The sequence below is a fragment of the Micropterus salmoides genome, unplaced genomic scaffold (genome assembly GCF_014851395.1).
Source record: "Micropterus salmoides isolate LMB-PRFRI ecotype aquatic unplaced genomic scaffold, ASM1485139v1 Ms_hic_scaffold_1, whole genome shotgun sequence".
Classification (NCBI taxonomy): domain Eukaryota; kingdom Metazoa; phylum Chordata; class Actinopteri; order Centrarchiformes; family Centrarchidae; genus Micropterus; species Micropterus salmoides.
In genome coordinates this window covers 49,538,405-49,560,809 of record NW_024040040.1, presented here as the reverse complement: position 1 = coordinate 49,560,809, position 22,405 = coordinate 49,538,405, and the positions used below count along the sequence as shown (strand labels likewise).

At 40.0% G+C, this 22,405-nt stretch overlaps 1 protein-coding gene and 1 long non-coding RNA gene across 4 annotated transcripts in view; one reads left to right on the top strand and one right to left on the bottom strand.

Annotated features, from left to right (window-relative positions):
* Positions 1-22,405, bottom strand: part of LOC119912814 (cadherin-20-like) — a 101,599-nt gene that overhangs the window by 52,788 nt on the left and 26,406 nt on the right. The gene's annotated exons all lie outside the window — the stretch shown is intronic.
* On the top strand, positions 19,301-21,189 carry LOC119912848. The gene is made up of 2 exons (XR_005446285.1): positions 19,301-20,243; positions 21,047-21,189. It is a non-coding gene; the product is annotated as an uncharacterized LOC119912848 (long non-coding RNA).

The window sequence follows — 22,405 nt, the reverse complement described above, 5'->3', positions numbered from 1 at the left end:
GGGCCTCGAAGCAGCAGGACCACAAACCCCTCCCTGTTCTGTCATTCCCCATAACCCCTAGTCTGTGCTCTGCCCCTGTGACCCTGTCTGCTAAATCTTAAATGAAAGACTAAAGTAACTTTTGAAGTAGAAATTAAGGGGGGCACATGTGTTGTGACTGATACAAACAACAAACACAAATGCACACAGAACATTAAAAGTGCCTGAATTATGAATGTATTCATATGTATTCTGTCTGCAAAGGTATTCCTGCTTAATTATTTACATGTAGCAAATGAAAATTAATGTAGAAAAAAGAAAGGAAAACATGTTTCTCCAAATGAAAAATAACAACCCACTCCAGAGTATTTTAACTCACCCAGTGGCAGCAACTTTTTTTGTGAGCATACTAGACGTCTTTTTTCTGAACTTAATTAACCTAAACTAAACCAATGGGCACGATATCTCGGGTTCAAAAGGGCTCTTGCACAGGTAGCAAGTGCACGCGTCTCATATCAGCAGGTTTGAGTGTGAGTCTCTACCCCCACTTCCCAGAGTCAATAGAATAACAATTAGGGGGAGTGTGCGCGCTCCATTACACATTTGGTATGCAGGGAGTGCATGCACAGGCAGCCACGTCTAACCAGAAACAAACACACACAGGATAAATGTCTCCTTTATTTGGTTTTTGTGTGTTTGTACTTCCACACTGATCCAGTGATCAGAGGAAGAAATAGTTCAGTGGGGATTTAAACAACACCACTCTCCTTCATCCTCGAAACAAACCTGGCTTATCACAGTGGAAAAACCAGCGGTTCCTTTCAAAGCTACATACGTGAAAAGTTTCCGTTTTCTTTTCCAGCTACATAAACATGACAAATCTAAACAGAGGAAAAGGAACAAGGTTTATACCAGGAGGAGAGGACATTTTATTTGTTCCATTATATTCATCTCCTAAGAACTCCAACTTGCGTTACACTGTAGCTGAAGCTATTGCCCAATTTTGGCAAATTACTTGTTAACCACTGGTGCTTGAAAAAAATGGAGTCTTACTCACAAGGTCTGTAACAGTGTGCTCGGTCAGGTTGTGCGGGGGAAAATAAATTTTTTCTCTGTCACCTGGCAACTAAAAGCTTCAAAGGACCCGTTCATCTCAGAAGGTCTTAGATCCACAAAACCTTTGCCTTGCAACTGGCTTTGTTCTTATAAACAAGCTATCTGGGGGTCAAAAAAAGTTGGACTTTAGATAGTAAACCCTTTTACCTAAGAATGACTGTGCGCTTACAGCAATTATGTTGAAGACTCCCATGTTGGATGACTATACAAGGGGCCGCTGGATATGAGGTGTATGTTTATTTTATGTGTGTATGTTGCTTTGTAAGCAGCAGCCAGCCTATGTGCACCCTCCTGAGAGCGTACAACAGGATAAAGAAGACGGGATCATATCTATGTCCACAATATGATGGAGGAGGGATAAGATTACAATAAACAGTAAAGAAAAAGTCAAAATGCACTATGAAGCTGAACACTAGAATGCAATACTAAGTAAAACGTATCAGTAATGACTCCCAAAAGATACCAAATTCAGTTTGCATACATTAAATGGCAGTGGGTGCACTTTAGGTCTTAAAATTGTCCCTGGCCTACTGCGAATAGCCGTTTTACAGTTACACTCAGACATTTTCTTACTTCAGTTTGGCTCAATGCAGATAAAGATCTAACTTTATAAACTTGCTGTATTTTTTTTATTTATTTAAAAAAGATTAAGAGTCTACAGCTGTGCTAGCGGCTGTGTTAAGCTCTACTTAGGCACAGTGGTGCTTTGAGCTAAATGTTTATGTCAGCATGCTAACAAAATAACATCACAATAACAATAGCAGCATGCTGATGCTAGTATTTACCATGTTCATCACATTAGTTTAGGGTTAGGTATTTGGTTATAAACCAGAGTTACAGCCAAAATACAAATTTCGACCTGTTGATGGCACTAGATGAAATATAAGGGATCACCAAAGTTTAACAATTCATCATTTTGGGAACATTCACCACATTTAATGTAAATCCATTCAAAAGAAGTCAAGACATTTCACTTCAAATCACAAATATCAATTTCATGGTGGTGCTAGAGGAAAAATCAGGGGATCACTAACATCAAAGGGATTTATCCTCAGGGGACCTGGACCCACTGCACCAAAGTTGAATGCAATCCATGGCAATCCATTCAGTCTGGATCAAAATAGTGAACCGACCAGCCAATCAACATTACCATTCCCAATCCTGTGTGGCTAAAGATTATATGTTCCAGTTTGCTAAATTAAAGGCTTTAAACAAATGACCACAGCAGCTCCCCAGGAATCTGAAATCAATTTTGATTTTGTGTTTTACATGGACATGGACTAATATACTAATGTTCCATTCTTCAATTTAGTTTACAATAGATTCTGTTAGTTGCATTTTGTACCCCAACAATTAAAAAAGTTATAATGGTGAATATTTAAACCACCTTTCTTGCACACCTGGAGGATTTTGTAAAGGATGTCATACAGCCACAGTTTGTTTTCATTCGAACTTTGTTCAAAATATCACAAGTGTATTGAACTATAAACTCTTTATCTTGTGTCTTATCGAATCATGAGCTGACTGTAGTGTATACTGCTAGTGGAGAGGCATACCAAGCGAAAGGAGATAGAGAGAGAAAAAGGAGAGCAGGGTGAAACAATGCTTTAAGTGGCTGCTTGATTCAGAGTAAATTCTGGCACCTGTTTTTCTAGCTGATTTAATAATGTCCCCATTAACGCTATGCCGGGGTTGCAACCCAGGGGTTGGTGACAGACTGATCTGAAATCATCTCTCTCTGACTGCTCTAATGACTACTGCTGTGCTCAACCCCACGGTGAAGCAGCATTCCAGGCTGCAGAATCTGGAGGCGTCTGAGAAACGTCGCCATCAGTTATTTCTAAAAGAGAGTCATTTGTGTGCGGGATAGACAGTCACAGAAAATAAAGGAGAGGTTTAATACCTCATTTATGGAGCTGACAAAAACTATCCCAAGAATGTGGAAACATTTGGTATTGACGAAAGTAGAAGAAAGTGGGCCGGCGCTCCTAAAGTCGGAATTAATTGGCGTCACTGCTGCCTCTGCTATGAATGTGTTTTTGAAGATGTGACACTTCTGGGACTGATCTGGGCATTATCTGCAGGAAAATTTAATCAGAATTCATTCTCGATGCACAAAATGGGTTAATGTGACACCTCTACATTCACTGAATTGACATCTGAAGATTTAGTAGAGATGCTGTAGCCAGAAAGTCAGAGTGACATGAAATATTAGGAGCAGCATATCAGTTAGTGTCTTTTAACGGTCACAGCTGAAAAAAGATCCCCAGTGTAACTTACTGTGCTTGCTGCAAACATTCCCCTATTCTTACCTCAGTATTTGCAAATTACGGGAATTACAAATAAAATATATGAAGCACCTATAGTATTTTCCCTTAAAAACAACCGCCAAGAAGCTTGTTTCTTCATTCTGACCTCCATTTGTTTAACTTCTTACCCTTCTGCAGTGAGGGAGAAGTGTACTCCAGTACACTATAACATTACTGTTTAAAGACAATTCCAGTTTATTAGAACTTATCTTATTTTCCTAGTGTTGAAACTTTCATTTAATTTTGATCAGTTGTGAAAACATTGGTCCCACCAGGGAAATTGGTGAGATCTGGAATCGAGGTGACATCGCTACGACGGCTTCACAAAGTCAGACCGGAGTAAAATTTAGACAATCAGACAGATTATAAAGAGTTTAGCCAGGTTACCTAAACCACTTTTTTTTTTTTTACTGAAAGTGAGTGCACTCAAAACGTTGTTAATAATCCATCATTTCACAGAAAAACAGTTTCTTGCATATGATAGGCCAAAGGTGAACCAGGAAGTTGTCTGAAATTGGTATGATTATACCATTCATTCATTCTGACTTCTTTTCCCCAGCAATTCAACAATTACCTTAAATTAGTCCTAACCTATACAAATGATGACAGGACCTACACAGATAAGATCTAAGCAGTAATAAACTGGATTTTATCCTTTAAATTTGGTTACACAGACTTGAAACAGTGAAGACTGCTTTCCAGCCAGGTATTAAAGGAGTAATATGGAGTTTTCTATGCATGCTTGAACTCATGAGTGACCAAAATGCTTCACACAGAGAGCTTAACACCGGGAGACAGCTTTACACAACATGCTGGAAACTCAGGTAAACTCCCACTGCTACAGTACAATCATATTTTTATCAGTTTGAGGTTGAACAAATCCATGCTGGTTATTTTCATAAAGTTACATTTACTGTTGTATTTTCAGTAACTATTATGTTATTTTTGCATCTTTCACCAGAGGCTCAGCAATGTCAACACAGCTAAATGTACTGGATGATATATAAATGGTTAGTGAGCCAGACTGAATATTATAAATTAGATTGTTGCCATGGATGTTGTTAGGCCTATTTTAGGGGGGCTGAAGCCACTAGGACACTAGGACTAGAAACGTCATAAGTCGCAGCCAAAGTACTGTTCCAATTCAAAAGTCCACATCTAGCCAAGTACAGTCAAATACCTGGATGTGTTCTCGCTCTGCCCGTTTTACCGAGCCTGCATCGATGGTGACTTGTGTGGACTTCAGATAGCCAGATATCCCAGAATGCATTTCGCTGTCAAAAAGCGGGAATGTCGTAGGAGAAAACTCACAACTGTAACTTATAATTCTGCGGTTCTTGTGTCACATATAGTAGTTTTAAGAGTTTTTTATGTGGGAATAGTTGTTTAAACTCCAAATATGTGGTTGATTTCTCAAGACAGAGCTGATTTAAAAAATTTCACAGGTCCCGCCCCCTAATGTCATCAAGTCCGCTGCTGTTCCAATTGCTGAATGACTGACTGCGTGCTCCCGTTCCTGGGAGTTTGTACTCCCGAGCCGAACTTGCCAAGTCCGAGCTTTAAAGTACAGAAGTCCGAACTTGGCGAACTCGGTATTGAGAAACAGCCACAGAGACTCACAGACAGAGACACACAGACATGGTGAAGGAAGATTGATACAGCATAGTGAGTGATACAGAGTGAAACTGTAAGTTGTTGTTGACTGTTACTTGCTGAACTTAAGCTATGTTAACCTGAGGTAAAGGAAAGGGGATATTTTAGTTGGCTATGGAAAACACTAGTGTTCATAATGTGAGTTCACGCCAATAATATTACCTATCTCTAGTAGCCTATTTCAAAACAATATCAGTCCCCATAGAAGGTTGTTGTCAGTGAAAACTAAATGTCATAGCGTCCCTGTTACTGCTGTTGTATATCCTTTCATTCATTGACTTGAAGATATTTTAGGAGCGAGAGAGAGAAGCAGGAGATTGGCAGGGCAGCTGATTCCGAGGTCAGTAGTGTACAGGTCAGTAGTGGTCTAAGGTACAGGTCTAAGGAAATGTGGGCTGTTTTGTGTTCTTCAAACAACAGACATTTGTTGGCAGGTCTAGGCACCAACAACATCTGTATCCACTCCCGCCCGGACCCACAAACATTGTGACATGCAGAGGAAAAAAAGGACACAAATGTTTGGGCTATGCTAAACGTTCAGAATAACCGACATAAATCATTGCATTCATTTTTGTCAGGAACAACTGAGAAGTTTTCCAAATTTCAGACTTGCCTTGCTTTGGTCTTGTATTGTATAAGCCCGTGTGACAGAAGCCAGTGAGGCTGTGCAGTGCGTAAACACCACTCCCCAACATGTTAAGAGACGCACTGGTGACCAAAGCTAGTGCCCAGGAGGTTTAGTCTCTTCGTCAGCGTGTCCCCCTTCTGTACCTGAGGTTGCCGGCTTGAGTCAGGCCTCTGCAGAACTATCAGTTCACACTCTGATTGAACCAATCCACAGTGCAGTAACAGTAATTAGTGTAATTAAATAGCCTTCTTTGGACCTGCAACTTATCTAATAGAGAGAGGAATTAGATATGGTATTACTTTATCACACATTTACATGAGCAGCTGGGTAGCATTTAAGTCACAGCCTACAGAAGAACTCAGTCTGGCCTAAGTGAATTCCCCCCATGCAGCGTTGATGTGTCTAAAGGCTTGAGGAATGCACTAATAAATTAAACTCCATTCTACAGCCGTCACTTTCACGCTGCTGCTTCTTGAAATCTATTCCATTCGGCTCATTTAGAGTCCATTTAAATTAAACTCCATTCCTCGTTTTCACTGCTCGCGCCTACTGCACTGCCGCAACACTGCCAGGTAAACAAAGCATTTAGCATACCTGCCGCTCAGGTGTGTCTCTGTGGTCACATACTGTCACTGAAAAAGACACTTTTTAGGTGAATGTTCATCATTTGTTAAACTGCTTTTAAAGGCATCATGTAGTCCTTGTTGCAGCAATGAACTACATTTACACTTATACTATGTTGTTATCTGACATTTTTGCGAGGCTAGCTAGCTACAGTAATGTTAACATTAATCAACCAGAGTTAGCAGCTCTTTGAATCCTGGTTCCTGGTTGTTGAGTTTTAGAGTTTCCTTTGCCTAAATAAAAACACTTCCACCAAAGATTGGTGCTGAAATATTCACTAGAATGCATGAAATTAAGTTAATGCTCAAAATTGTCTAGGGGGAGGTGAAAGTGATTCATTAATAAATTATTTCATTGAAAAACTACATATGGCTTTCACATTGTCATATTTCATGTTTTTGTTAAAAAACACACAAGGCTCTCGTGTTGCAAAGTAGTTGAATATTTGCACTACTAGAAAATAATTAGACACCCCTGATGTCCATATTTACCATGTGGACACTATAGAAAGAAGCTCAGTCAAAGTAAGAGAAGAGATATCCATAAAAAAAATCATATTTTCACCAGTCTGATATGAGTTGCCACAACACGCTCTGAAATACCGCATTTCTTTGGCTCTGAGGTCTAACTTAATCAATGAAATTATTTCCGCCTCCAGAGCAGCTCTGTCTCAGAGAAATATCTGTAGCAAAAATTCAGATTTGCTCACAGGTTATATTCCCTCTGCAGCCAGCGTACGTCCATCAACAGCCATGTGCAAAGTGTCCTTGAGCAAGACTCCAAATCCCAACCTGCTCATTCATGCAATATGAATCACTACGAGCTTTGAAGGATTTCATTATTTCCTTCACTGATATTATAAAGCTTAAAACAAAAGAACAACACCGCAGCCATAGTACTGTTTTCCCTCTCAAAGGGCCAAAGGAGCTTTTAGCCGAGTGGATATGAGGACAGCTGTACCTTAACTCGTAGCTGTTGTGTTTGGAGCACGCCAGACTAAGCTTTGTGCCATAATGCAAGGCGACGCGCCGGCGGCGATGAGACAAAAAACAATTGACAGAGCTTTTGTTACATCTTTAATTACAGGCCTTGTGTTTATCTTGTTCAGATGAGGGGCCTTGGGGAGAAGCAGCTCCTTAAGTCTGATCTGTTCTTGTTTCTGTGAAATGACTGGCCTGACCCCGCATCTTTCCAGGATTTATCCACTTGTAACAAAATGCATGGATGGACGGTGGGTGTGGAATGTCAGAGTGAGTGTATATCCTGTAGCCTATGATAAGAGTGTGTATACACCTGCTTCATTGCATTTTGCAAGAAACAAACCTGCCATCCCTCACATGCAGAGGATGTCTTCGAAGGAAAGCGCTGCACGAAAATGTACCTGGCAAGCAAGGACGGAAAAGGCGCTCCGCTCTCTGCCCGCTGCTTAAAAATATCCACCAAACTCCCTCCTCTCTGCAGTGAGTACAGAAATGCCTAACAGGTACAGGTATGGGCTCTGCACTGCTGCCGCTGCTGCTGATCAACGGCTGTGTCAAAGGAGATGATCCACAGCTAATATGCGGCTGTCTGACCCTATTACATTTAGTGGCAGGGCCAGGCTGCTGCATCCCAGCAGGGCTCCTGCAGTTCTTCAGAAGAAAATGTAGTCATGCTTTAAAGTATCCTTCATCTCTGCAGATGCAGAACATACATGTGAACATGACATTGAGATATTGAGAGTGTGATTTGAAGAAAATTTGATCTGTGAATCGAGTTAGGTTACTGTATGTTAATAAGCTGATGTGTGTGTTAGTGTGTTGTCTGTCAACCTCCATAAGAAGCTGCCTTCATCAAAGAAAGCTACCCTTGTTAGCTTTGTTGGTAAGTGATTAGAACAAAATGTCCCTACTATTTAGCATGGAGAGAAGGGAGGGGTGAATGGTAGAGGAGGTGCAGGTGGACCAAAGGTTTAATTTAGAAAAAATACATAAATTCTTTACCCTGTGACCCTGTACGCAGGATAAGCGGTTGACGATGGATGGACATAAATTCTTTAAGGGGTTGGTTCAATTGACAAAAACACACATTCCACTTCTAGTGGTATGTAGCCTGACAGATAGTGGTAGGTACATTCTAGATAGACTTTTTTGTTAGCAAAACCCAATTTTTCACCCCTTTTAAGAACTTCAGAGTCTGGGATACTTTTGTGAAGGTTCGTAACTACTAGCAACCCTGTTCACATTTCATGTAGTCATTTCATCCAAAATGTATTATTAGTATTCATGCACAATGGGACTGGAGCTTATGGGGCCCCTGGAGTTCTGTGGCCTGGGGCCATTGCCTGCTTTTCCAGATGCTAATCCAGCCTTGCCAGAAGCAAATGTCCCGGTTACTCTAGATAATCCACAGAACACGCTGTAACATTTTGAACCACGTCATCTCAACTGTAGAAAGTAGTTTTTAATAATTTTTCAATGCTGTGAGCAACAAACAAAACTTAATTGAACTCCATCATTTTGGTATAGTGGCAGAAATCACAGAGCAGAGTAGCTTAAAACCTTGTAAACAAACACAAAATGAATCTACTGTATCTTCACGACAAACTAATTATTTTGTAGTTTGGGTGAAGAAGCCAAACCTGGGGCCAATTGCAATGTTCGTTAGCTTTATTAGCTCACAGGTGATTAAAACGAAATGTCCGAACAAAGCGCCAAGAGGCCGGTGGAATACAAATAGAGGGGATATTAAGAAAAAAATTTGCACTCATGCTCTTGGAAGTACGTTTTTCCATTGCCACAATGGTCTCTCCATTTCTGTCTTGCTCTTTCCGTTGGGTCATTGTCTCCCCCGTCTCCTCTCCCGACTGCTAGATCTCGTTACGATGCCTTTTCACTGAGCCACACTGGCTACATACAAAGATGCATTGTCAAAAGTCCTGCCCTTAGTCCCTTTCAAACTCTCATCCTGCCTGATGGCACACAAGGTGTCTGTGTCGAGATCTTGTTACGGACTTATGATCTATTCATAACAGCCTGCACTCTGATGTGCTTCTCAGGTAAATTTTCTGCTGGAGGTGACAGATAACTGGGTTTCTGCCTTTGAGCAGTAGTAACAACATTTTGAGCCCCGAGTGCTCAAGTGCAACCACACAACATAAGTGTAGATTTTAGGGATGTGAGATATCAGGATATCAGATGGTTTTGTTCTAATTTACTGCATTTGGGTAGATTTTATTAGAGTAAACAGTGTGTCTGAAAGTGTAAGTGCTATACTCACTCTAATGTTATCAGTTGCTTCAATACAACTTCCACATGGTCTACATCACACCCATTTCAGATGTGGTTTGACAGATATCTACAGTTATCTAGTCCATCCCTGTAATTGCTCACACTCCATGTGTAAGTGTGAACCTGAAGCATATTTTCAGTCTTCAAGTCTACTTCATTTCACATATGTGTGGAACTACATGGGTGTATATTCGAGCTGTGTGTCACGATTCTGATCTGCTACTGTCTGTCTTCTTGGGTTTTTCTGTTATGGTGTAGTGTATAGGTTATTTCTCTGCCTGTCCTGTGTTACTTAGTTTTGATCTGTTCTGTATCTGTATATGTTAATTTGTCTGCTTTGTGTGTTCTTTGCTTTAGTGTCGTTTTTGCTGGTTTGATGCCTTGTTTAGTTCTGGTCTCTGCTGGTTATTAGTTTTGCCTTGTCTGCTAAGTGTTAGTTTGGGTGTCTGCTCTGTTTAGTTTAGTTTGTGTCTGTTCTGTGTTTTGGGTTCCACTGTAGTTTGATTCTTGTCTTGGGTTCTGTAATCTGTCTGCCCGGTCTTAGTTATTTATCTCTCCCTGTTTGGTTGTTTTATGTCAGTTTGTTCTGTGATTTTGGTTTCAATCTGTTTCCATACTTTATCTGGTTTTGATCTGTCTGCTTGTGTTCGTGACACAAGCCGACAGATCAAATAAAATAATTGGTGTATTCTTTGTTCTGTTCTGTTCAGTTGTGCCCTGTATATTCTGTTTATCTGTGTCCATGTTTCGGTTTTGTCTGTGGTTTGTTAGTAGTTCAGTTAGTTTTGGCCTGCTTGGTATCTGTCTGTTCATCACCCTGCCTGCCTGTGTCTGTCTGCTGTCATTATTAGTATCACCTGTTTGTGCTCCCGCCGTCCTCGTTAGCCAGTGTTTAAATGTTTGTTGTTTCTGTTCAGCTCCTGCTGGTTCGTTTTATGTCTTCTTGCTGTGTGTCTGCCTGTTACCTGTCTGTTCCTGTCCCTGTTGCTTTTTGGAGTATTACCTGCTGGATGTTTTGGACTTTGCTTTCTGTTCCATGGACTTTGGTATTGACTATGGTATTTTTGTTGCTCATTTTGGATTACCTTTGTTTGTGGACTACCTTTATTGAGTTTTGGACACTACCGTAAGGTTTGTTGGCTTTAATAAATACTTATCTGTTTTGCCTCTGTGTCCTGCGTTTGGGTCCTAAAACCTGTTCCTGCCTGAAAACACAGCAAAGCCTGACACTGTGAGCGCTGTCACAAAGGCTCTGAGTGTAGATGACACACTCCGGGGCTCTGTGGACAAGATGAGACTGTAACTGTTGCTTGTCAAAGTGTACTGCTTTTCAAATTTCAATACATATTATAATATGGTAAGTGCAGGCAATTACCTTTTGAATTACAACTTGCTCTGAATGATTAGTTTGGACAAGTTTCAAAGGGAGTCCAGATACTAATCCAGTCTTGCCAGAGTTTTATATAAAGATAACATAATATGGTCATGTTTTAATTATTAATTGATTGGATGTAATTCATCCGTCCATCCACCGTCAACCGCTTATCCTGCGTACAGGGTCGCGGGCAGATGTAATTCACTGTTTGATTAAAAGAAAAATATGTCAGCAGCACTAAACATCTTTGTCTCATACACATTCAATGGCACTGACAGGAGTATTAACTTAACATATGCTTTTTGTAGTCAAATGTGCTTTTTGTAGTCAAATGTGCTTTGTATTTGTTTCTGTATGTGTATGACTTTTTGAATTATTTTGTCTTGTATGAGCTTTGCTGTTTTTTTTGTATTTGTGCTTGATATTGATGTCCCCTGTGTCAAAAACGGTGCTATTTAATTAAAGTTTTACTTTTGATAATGGTGGGAACTGGAGCCCCCAGCGGAAACCCGCGATAACATGGTGAGAATAGAACCCAGGACTTTACACCACTGCCGTGTCTTTAAACTGTAGTTCAGTGTCCTAGTGGTCAATTTCAAAATTTTTACACAAGAAGAATTACACAAATGTGTCTTTTTCTACTCGCTGTTTCTTTCCCTGCTCATTCTGAGAGAGATGTTGACTTTAGAGAGAATTAATATGTGTGATGGAGGGGGGGGGGCAGCCACCCGGTAGTCTTGCGCTATTAATATTCAATAGTTTTCTATGAGGATTTTGTGAATATGTTCATTTTCAGGTAATAAAATTGCCATAATAACTTACTTCACACAAGAGCTAATTATTGGACAGATGTTGGAGAACCAGTAATGTGGCCTGAGGGCATATGGGAAATTCTCAGTCAGAAGCTGCTGATAAAAAAATAAACACAAAAAAAACCCCTACTGAGGTCCCCTTGAGAAAGGCACTTCATCCACAGCCTGTTGCTGCTCAGTAGTCAGCACGAGAGGACTGTGTTTGTAGTGACCAGCTCCCGGGTATAAATGTTACTGTGTACTATGAAAAGGGCTGTAGACTGGAAAAAAGGGCAACAATGCTCTGATAACCTTCCCAAGAATGGTACAGGAGAAGAAAAGACTCGATGACTTGAAGTAGGGGACATTCTTTGTACTGAGAATGATTAGGATTATGTAAACACTACTTTCAAAGAATACATGTGCACAATATCAAAATGTATCAATTTTATTATATTACTAGTTTACAATTTATTATATTTAACGCTTTATTAGCAAACAGCCTTCTTAAAGATTATAAATTATGAAAAATACAAACAAAAAGAGGATAATAACATTAAAACAACAAAGCCAGAATTATTAAGTAAAAGGGGCCAAAGCATTGTTGTAAATGTATCCATAGTGTCCAGCACACAGTAAAGGATGTATTGGACAAATGAAGAGAGGCGACGACAATAACAGCAGGTTTTGAATTTTAGCTAAAGGTGATTGGATATTTTCTAATTCGTTGGCTTTAGTATAATCTAATGTGGGCTCTGAGAGTAATAAGCAATTACTGTGTGTTTATCCCCACAACTCAGAGAGAACTAATCTGCACTCAACAGCCAGGGCCAAAAATAATGAAATTAATTACAAGCATTAAGGCTATGCAACTGCCAAAGAAAGGTAGAAATGTAATTATCCACATTGAGACAGAAACCTCCGTGTGTTTCCCTTCACGGTCTGTCTCGCTGTGTGTCTGTCTAACTATTATGCTCCCTTTCTGTCTTGCTCTTAGTTCTTTCTTGATGTGCAACATCACCCACTGGTGCACAAAAATGGAACAAGAACTGTATTTCGGCTTTAGAAAACATCCATCTCAACACGTAGGTGATGTCTGACCTGCCTAAATTCCATTTATTACAGTTGCTCATAACAGGCAAAACAGCTCTAGAATAAATTGATATGATTGTATTCATTAGGATATCACCCCACTGGCATATTTTTGACATGATTTCAGGAAAACCAGATTATAGGACTCAATTCAAACTAAATGACTTGTTTATAATGGGATTGTAATGTGCTGTCCTGCATGCAAGCTATGCTACATTGCACTGCGATGAGGTAATCTGTCATCAGTTGGAGAGTAAAGCCAATGTAAATCAGTTTACATATTGTTTTTGTTGCACTCAAAGAAGTCCACTGCTCTGGTCAAAAGGAATCAATGTCAAGAGAGTTTAGAATGATATGAGTTTGCTGATTAAGTTTTAATAATTTCTGATCAATCTGTAAAGTGCAATTACACATCTTCCTTTTCATCTTGTAGCTCAGTAATGTTTCGTTTGCAAATAGGTTCTCATATCAAAGCAGTAGGCTATGTGCCAGAGTGAGCCATCAGCTTTAACGAGCAGAAAATATTAGACAGTTCTATTGTATCTTGATGGTTTAGACAGTATTTCAGGAGCTGCTCCTGACAAGAGTTATTTTTCTGGGGGTAAAAACTAAATACATAAATTTAGCTTTGCTTTAAGCTGCTTTCATGGTTCTTGGCCATTAGAGGGTGAAACATGCTGGTAGTCTTGCAGCCCATCTCTTCCCTTTAGAGTCGTGTTTTCGTCCACCTGATGAACAAAAGTCCCGTGTTGATCCCATGTTGCCCGCCTTTTAGCTCTGATTTGGTCTCCACCAACACCTGATAAAAATATGTGACCCTTTAGCTGCTGGATGCACCACCTTTCTTCACCAGCCAGCGTTACTCACTAACTTTGCTACTTATAAGCGATCCTTTGCATTGTCCATGGTTAATTTAAAAATACTGATTGTTTTAAAGCTGGGCATGTTTTTTTTTTCCAGTAGGCAACTGTTTTAGTTTTCATTTTAGCTTACATATTAAAATGTTACCTATGTATACATCCAGCAGACACAGCAAAATTAGCATTCACTTGGAGTGTAAATAACTGTCCAATATTCACTCACATTGTAGCTCAGGTCTAATTTCTACCAACGCCTTAGAATAATATCTAGCTGGTCACTTTCTTCACCATCTTGTTGCTAGCTTTGTCTATCATTTGGTCCTGGGAAGGTACTGTACAGTGGTTTAATCAAAGTGGTTTTGTTTAAAACTGTTTCATACTGCTGCTGTCGAAAAAAGGGATTTCTGAAAGCAATGGGTGTGATACTGAACACCACCCCTAAAAATTGCTAAAAGAAGCCAAAAGATGTGCAGGACTGCGGAGTTAGTGATGATTCTCGGTGGGTTTGTCAGTTCCGAGCTACCCCTTTCACATCGCATGTAGTCATGTGATTAATTATTCATATAAATATATTAATTACATTAATATTAATTAATGGAGCATTAGACCTTTAAAAATCCATACGGATTAAAAACTCATTGTAAGCAGCAAGGTGGAAGAAGTAGCTGTACTCAGATATGATATATATAAAAACAGCAATTCCAGTGTGGAAATACTTTGTATCAAGTAAAAGTCCTGCATTCAAAGTTATGGGTATTATATGGGGTGGTACTATTACATTACTGTGGTTTTTAAACTATTGTTTTTAAATGGCTCTGTAGTGTGAATCTCTTTGTGTTACATGTATCTGTATGAAAAGTGCTATATAAATAAAGATCGATTGAATGATATAAAGTAGCATACAATGGGAATACTCAAGTACAGAACAGTACAGTTAAGTAAATGCACTCAGTTACGTTCCACCACTGCCTGTAAGTAGTGTCAGGCTAATGAAAGCCAAGCGATCAGAGTCTTTTAAGGGGAAAAAGCAGAAATTAGTGCCTTCTCTAAAAGTCACTGACTTATATTATTGTTAGTAATAATAACTTTTTATATTTAGACAGAGAAGTTGTTGTTCTCCTCCATGATTTATTTTAACGAAACATCTCCAGTGGCAACTATCCACTGTGGTCAAGTTAACAAGGGAGAGGACATACCTCCTGCGCTACCAGCCAATCCCTGGAGCATAGGGCTTGGTTGTCATGGGAGACAGGACGTAGCGGCCTTGTGTTACAGCGGGCAGCAATTGTGCTGAAACATGACTCTGGCTTCAACAGCTATTGTTCTCATTCCTCACACCTTGCTCTAGTGGGAGACGAGCCCCTCGGGGAAGTGGGTTCTACTTTCACTGTTGCACCACTTCTCAGGGATATAGGCTGCCTGTATGGCCTGAAATGAACTCTCAGATTCACTCATATACACTCCCAACTACTCACTCAGTCATTTGAGCTCACAAAAAGGTGCATACACACATCTCTGATCTCTGCACATCTACCTTCAGGCCATCGTGATCTCCACAGACAAACAACTAATTTCCCCGGTGCATATTTCACACCAGTCTGACAAGAAGTCTGATGCTAACTAATTTTCAGAGGCTACACCTCCCCAAATACTCCCTCCCTCCACCCATGTTTCTCCATCTCACACTCTCTGTTTTGAGGACATTTGGAGCACGGTGAAGTAATTGCGGCCTTCTTGACCCTGACGGACGAAGGCTGGGCTGGTTGGGGTGTTAGTGGTCTCTCAGTCATTGCAGGGCGCTGAGCAGCGCTAATGGTACGCTCTATGTCACTGGTTTATTTTGCATCCTGCTCAAGAGATGCATGAGTGCACCCACAAACGTATATACGCCTGCTCCCTCGACTCTTTGTTCATCTCTCATCTGCCTGTCATTTATCATTTTCCAGGTCTTACAGTTAATGACTAAAGGTAGAAGTGCAAAGAGGCTCTCAACATGCAGTGTGTGAATAAAGAACTCTATTTGTGCCTGCGTGCACAGGTAATGGTATGTGTGTGTGAGCAAGTGTGTGTTTAATGGCACGGGCTGTATTATGAGCCACCTTGTGAAACCGCACACAATCAGATGCAAGCTTATTAGTGAGTACTGAATAAATAGAGAGAAAGAGGAGGCTTATTTGAAAGAAACTGTGAACGCAGTTTCCCATTAACTTGCTTGTGTGAATACCTCCCTGCACGAGGAAACGCTCACTGCTGTTTTTTTGCCTTTCTCTCAGAGGACAGCGAAAAGGGAGGGAGAGCGAGAGTGAGTGGGTGATTGAATTAATTATGTTTTATCACCTTTTAGCTGATTGAAGTCTACCTTACTCCCTTTAGACAGCTTGTGTTTGTGTCTTCGCCAGCGCCAAATGGATCGGGCTTGTCACCCAGTGCAGGCGCTGCCATCACTGTTGTCAGAGACTTGGACTTTCAGATCTGAGCGCTGAGGCTGAGTTGTCAGTTGGTGTCTCAGCTGCTTTTGTGTTGTTGTTTTCTTGCAATTCATCTCCATCAAAAAATGAGTCCTGGGCCCTGCTGTTTATTACTCACGCAATGATTTGTGGGTACAATTTCAGGTTTTCTAAAGCCCCATATGTCTATCAAGAAAGGTGAGTTGCATCTGGGGTTGTTTACAGATTTATACTTCTTCTGAGTTTTGAACAGGGCTGCAACAAATGATTATTTTCATTACAGATAGATTTATCAATTATTATTATTTTTGATTAATTTCATTATAAAATTTCTACACCAGTTCAAGGTGAGCCCAAAGACGTCTACAAATTGCGTGTTCATTCCAACAACAAGAAGTTCCAACCAATTTATAATGATATGAAACTGAGAAAAGCAGCAAATGAGAAGCCAGAGTGAGCAAAAGGCATTTTTGGTTTAAAAAAGACAAATGACCAATAGTTGTACAAGTTAGATTTTTCAACTTGATCACTTTTGGCTTGTAAAACAACAACAAAAAGTACAGATACTGAACAAAATAAGTAAAAAAAAAAAACCTTCGCTAAGCCACGTCCTGAACATGCAGCTGGCCAATCACAGCGCAGTATAGCACTAGCTCTTACTGAGGTCCGGCAATTTCATGGCTGCGCTCCACTGACCTTTTGCAAAAGGCATCGTTTTGTAGCTTTATCTTGCTGTATTATTACAAGATACAATGGAACACTGTTCCTCGGGCACTTAATTATAGTCGCTACCCAGAGAGGTTGAAAGGAGAAGTACAATTCATTTCCTTTCCAACACCTAAAACAAATCCAGATAAATGTAGGCTGTGGATTGTTCCTAATGTAATGTGAGTTAGCCAACGCTAGCTAACTTACCACTGAATGTAATGTTATATAACACTACTGTTCAGGTAATAGTCAGTTGATACGGTGGTTCATTTTTACTCTGTGATTGAGAGGCTTTAGCTTCTGTCTTTATTTTTTTCATGTTAGCCTGAAAACAATCTTCAAATGCACAATGCAACTGCAAAACTGTCGGCTTCTTTCTGAGATTGCTTTTTGCAAGAAATTGGAGAATATTTCTCCTGGAATTGCCGTCATAAACAGTGGCAGCACCATGCTAAAAGACCGACAGGTCCGACTTAGGAACAGTAACTAATGGGGGCTTGGCTTAGCGAAAGGTCAATTGGGTGTATTAGACTTTTTCTGTCCCGGTATCAATACCTGGGCTTTGGGTATCGGCCGATGCAGAGTACCGATCCAAAAGCAGTGTAACATTAAGCTGTATTCCCCACTCTGAGGAAGATCATGTAATCATTCTTTTATGTGTAAGGCAACACCAGGTTTGACTTTGCTTCCTAATTTTGTAAAACAAAATGCTGTATTAGCTCTCCTAGCAAAATGTTATGCATCGTGTAGTACATGTGTAATTGAAAGGAATAGACTAGCCCGATAGATTGGCATACCTAATTTCGAGCACATGACCATCTATATACAGTAGAGTTCATGCTATTAGTTGAGTGTGAAAGTTCTTGACCGTGGAAATACCAAATTTCAGTGCTTTCCGAAGCCTTTTGACGGCTCCAAAAAGCTAGTAAGTGGACATTGAGTGAAGATTTTTTCATGTCAAAGTAATTTTTTGGCCCCAATTTTAAACTGTAACTTGTAAAAAAACCCAAAAAACTAAATAATATTAAAATTAAAATAAACTTTGAAATACTATTTTTATTGTGCACAATCATGTTGACTTCCGTTCCACTTCAGTGCATTGTTCCATATTCATCAACATGACGAACATCCATCTGCCTCTCTCTGCATGTGTTCTCTGCAGCACTTTGATAAACACACGTCGAGAAGTGGAGTCTTCTGCACGTCAATACGATCGAGCGGCTGATGGATCACGCCCGGGGATGAATTACACACCGCTCCCAATTGCCGACAATTAGCTAAACAGGCAGAGGATTGATCTATGAACAGCTAACCAGGGAGACAGGGAGAATCCCTCTGTCCAAAGAGAGTAAAGTAAAGAAAACCTGATAAGTGGCTGTACAAATTGGAAGACAAGGAAGAAGGAAAAAATGTAGTATAGTAAAAACCAAAAAAGATACATAAATGTATTGGGTGCACTGAAGGGTGATGGGGGAGCAGGAAGCCACCCTTGTAGCTGACATATCCTTAACTTGGGATGACATATCCCAGGTCCCAAACAACAGAATTCCTCTGTGCGCTAGTCAGTTGTTCTGCATGCTAATGTTTGACACATAGGTTCCTGGAAAATATTGTTTACACAAAGATGCTGAGGGCTGGTTTCTGTATGCTGCATAATTCAAACCCAGGATATTTCTCCTTTTGCATACAGCTGAAATGATTTGCCTGTTTCATGTGTTTCACTGCACTTAAGCAAATAACTGCTTCTCAGTAATTACCTGCACACCTACTGTATGTGCATAGCTCTATCCTCATTCCCCTACTACATATTTATACTAAGCAGGTTATAAGTAATGTATTCACTTTTGAGAAGTGACAAAGTTAATAATACTCAATTTTTAGTGTGATGTTGATGAACACAAATCCTGTCTTCTAAATAAGATTAATGTCTATATACTTCTCATTTGCTCTTTGTTTTGAAAGAAATGTAATGACGCCTGGAGTATGATTTTCTATAATCAACATAATAAGGGAGCGATGCCAACTTAAATTGGAAGTGTGTAAGGAAGGCATCTCTTCACAGACAGTATAAGCAGGTGGAACAAGACGGACCCAAATGTGATAGGCACAAATTAATAATAAATGTTAGAAAACCACTTGACTTTGTCTTGATTGTTAGGTTGCGGGCTTATAGACGTCTGTCTGCACAAGGTTTATATCATTTCCTGTTAGCACAAAAAACTCTTGACATTCCACTTGTTTTTATTAACTTTTCACACAGAACTTTTTATACACAACGCATGAGCCGGTAACTGCTGTCTAAAAGTCATCCTCCCCCTGAGGATGTTCTTCACTCAAATTATTTGGTGATGCCCACCTAGCCGCATCAGCGTGGTACTCATAATCACAGTAAAGCAAACCCTCCCAGGTATTATTATGACAATGACATTTGCCAATAGAAGGGCAGGCAATCACAATAGATGTTTCCTTTGCAGTAAAAATGATTTATAGCAGCTCTCATGGAAATGATGGTCCAGAGGGGGCATGTTAGTGCAGGAGGATAATAGTACCCCTGTGCACAGCTCCTTTCCATTCAGTGGGGAGTGTGGTGCAACACAGCCTTGACTGCCTCACAAACCGTGCTCCCTCGGATGACTGAGCCTCCTGGCCTTCACAAAGTCCATTCTCCCTCAGATAAACGGCGCTATAAATAAAACAGTACAAAGCCAGTCACCTCTCTGTTTAAAGAGACGTGCCACCTTCCCACACGGGATCGTTTGTTTGATCTAATCTCCCTAGTTTGGTCTGGGGCCGCTGGTCTGCTGTTGGGCTGGCCGGCCTGACTGATTGTTGGAGTCTGCTGCTGCTATGTTTGTTGGGAGACAGAGCCCAGGCTGTGGGTGGTATTTGCCATTTGAGGATTTTCAGCACTGTAAACCAGATGGCCACCAACCTCGTGTTGATCTTGGAGCACAATCTTGCCAAGGCCACTTCCCCCACGGTGGAATAAGAAGAATCGAGATGTTAAACATGCTCCCTTCCCCGAGCTCCTGGCTTCACTATACCACAGAGGGATTATGTTTGTATCTGGCCAGGCAGCAGGAGTTGGTCTAGGCTGTAATAGAGCCCAAAGGGAATGGCGACTGGCACAGAAAAGAACAAAATGACACAACCAGAAACCCAAGGGGGTCATCTATTTTCTTTGTCCTATTTCTACTACCGTGACTAGTTCTCTTGCATTTCGTTTTTCATTACAGCATTAAATCCTTTCATTTCATATGGTTTAAAGCTGGAAGTTCAAAAATAATTTCAGAGTTACCATGCAACCTGAGTCCATCAACAGCTTTGTGTCTTACTCAGATGTTTTTTTTTAACTAAATGCCAAGCAGCTCACCCTATCAAACTCTCTCTGGGTAAGCTACGACATTATGAATGTTACAAATATTTTGTGGACTGAATAGTTTGACATTTTAGGAAATACGCATATTCACTTACTTGCTGAGCGTTAGAGGAGAAATCATTCACATATGTGTGTTAAATATAAAGCTGGAGCCTGAAACTGCTTAGCCATAAAAAGCAACCGTATTGCTCCCCATAGAACTGCAACTTTCTAAAGTGTTAATTAGTGCTAGACAGATTTTTTCACCCTTGGACAGAGACAGTTAACTTTGTCTTTATGCTGAGCTAAGCTACCGCCTCCTGGATGTAGCTTCATATTTACTGTATACATCTCAGACTGGTATCAATCTTCTCTACTACTAGGTAAACAAAGTGAATAAAGTATATTTCCTAAAACTCTTCCTACCAAAGAACAACATTTTGTGAGAGTTCAAATTATCTTAGTGACAAACACTACTGATAAAGAAAGAAATCTTTATCAATGAATTCCAAAGGTTCTGGCTAAATTATCTATAAATTTCACACAAGCTCCAGCTTTGACGGGGCTTTTCTATCTGAGTCTGTGTCTTGGCAAATTGACACCGCATTTTCAGCATCACCAGTGTTGCCAATTATTTTTAATCGAAAGTAGCTAAAGCCTGCTCGAAAGGTTGCTAGATGTCAATAGACTGCTCATGTCATGTGGTAATTTGCATATCCGTGAGGCCAAAACTTTATGATTTACATGTGTACAATATTTAAAAAATCTGAATTGACTAGCTTATTAGCTTGTTTTAAGCTGCTACCATCTAACCCACTGTTTCCCAAACTTTTTCAGCTCAAGACCCAAAAGAGAAATCTGGTTTCTCCCAGGGACCAAATTTACAAAAATACATCTACATTTACGGATAAAGGGCAAAAACAAACCATGTATATAAAATGTATAAATTTTCTCATCAAAGTAAACAACAATGGACTATTCTCTTTTCTGTGTCTCACCCCTTTCTCTACTCTCATTTTCTTATCCCCTCCCTGGCTGGTGGTGGGTTAAAATTTTCAACCAGCTGATGGGCTCGGTTTTTGAGGTGAGTGCAATTCGGAGAGCGTTTAGTCTGTTTCTGAATTGTTTTTTCCGGAAAGCCATATTCCAACAAGTATGTTGTGCCATATTAAATGAACACGTCTTGAAGGATTCTTCATTGCAAAGAAATTTTTTTTTGGACTTTCCCAGATACAACGAATGTTTTGTTTGGGGATTACTGTCCAATTTATTCATTTAAAAACTCTCATTACTGAGCACTTCCCAACATATTACACTCCTCTCCATTTTGAATTGCTTTGGTGAAGCCAACATTAATAAACTCGTCCTTGTACTTTAGTTTAGACATCATGGGATTGACAGTGACAGATCACAGACTACAGGCATGTGGACAGAAGAGCAGGTTAAAGAGAAGAGAAACCCTCACATAGCATCTGAGCTGAACAGACGTGTAAAGATGAAGTGTAGCTAAAAAGATCATTCATTCACATACTTACATATTGTAACATTGTTAAGAATTTTACTCTGCCAATTGGTGACTGAATAAAAATGGGCCTGCTACCCATTTTGTGTCCCGACCCTAAGTTTGGGAAACACGGATCTAATCAATATACATTTAAATCTAACTGAATGGAACTGAACTGAGGATCCAGACCGCAATAAACTTACTATTGTAAACTAAAAAAAAAACTTAAATACTCAAGTTACATCATTTAAAACAGGGCAGGGGGGGGGGGACAGCACATTTTCAGCTTATTCACATGTTTGGTCAACTGAATGTGCTGCTGCTGTCCCCCGACACAGACACTAAATATTGTACAGCCAAATATTGTTGACTCTGTCTAGAAAAGAGGTTAGGTCTGCCCAAATAGTTGCTTGTGAGAAAGTCGCTAAACGGGTGACACTGATCTTCACATACTGTTGGACTGATATAAACTGAAAGGACTTCATTCCAGTGGAGAGTGAATGACTGACAGCTATAGACTAGTGCCTCCTTATGGCCACTGTTTGCTGATGGAAGTTGGATTTCAAACTTTGTGTCAACAATAGATGACTATTTATAGTCATGGTATGTTAAATTACAACACTATGGCTACTACTGACTTCATCCAATACAGAGGACTATGAAGAAATATGAGGAAGTACAGTGTTTAGTGG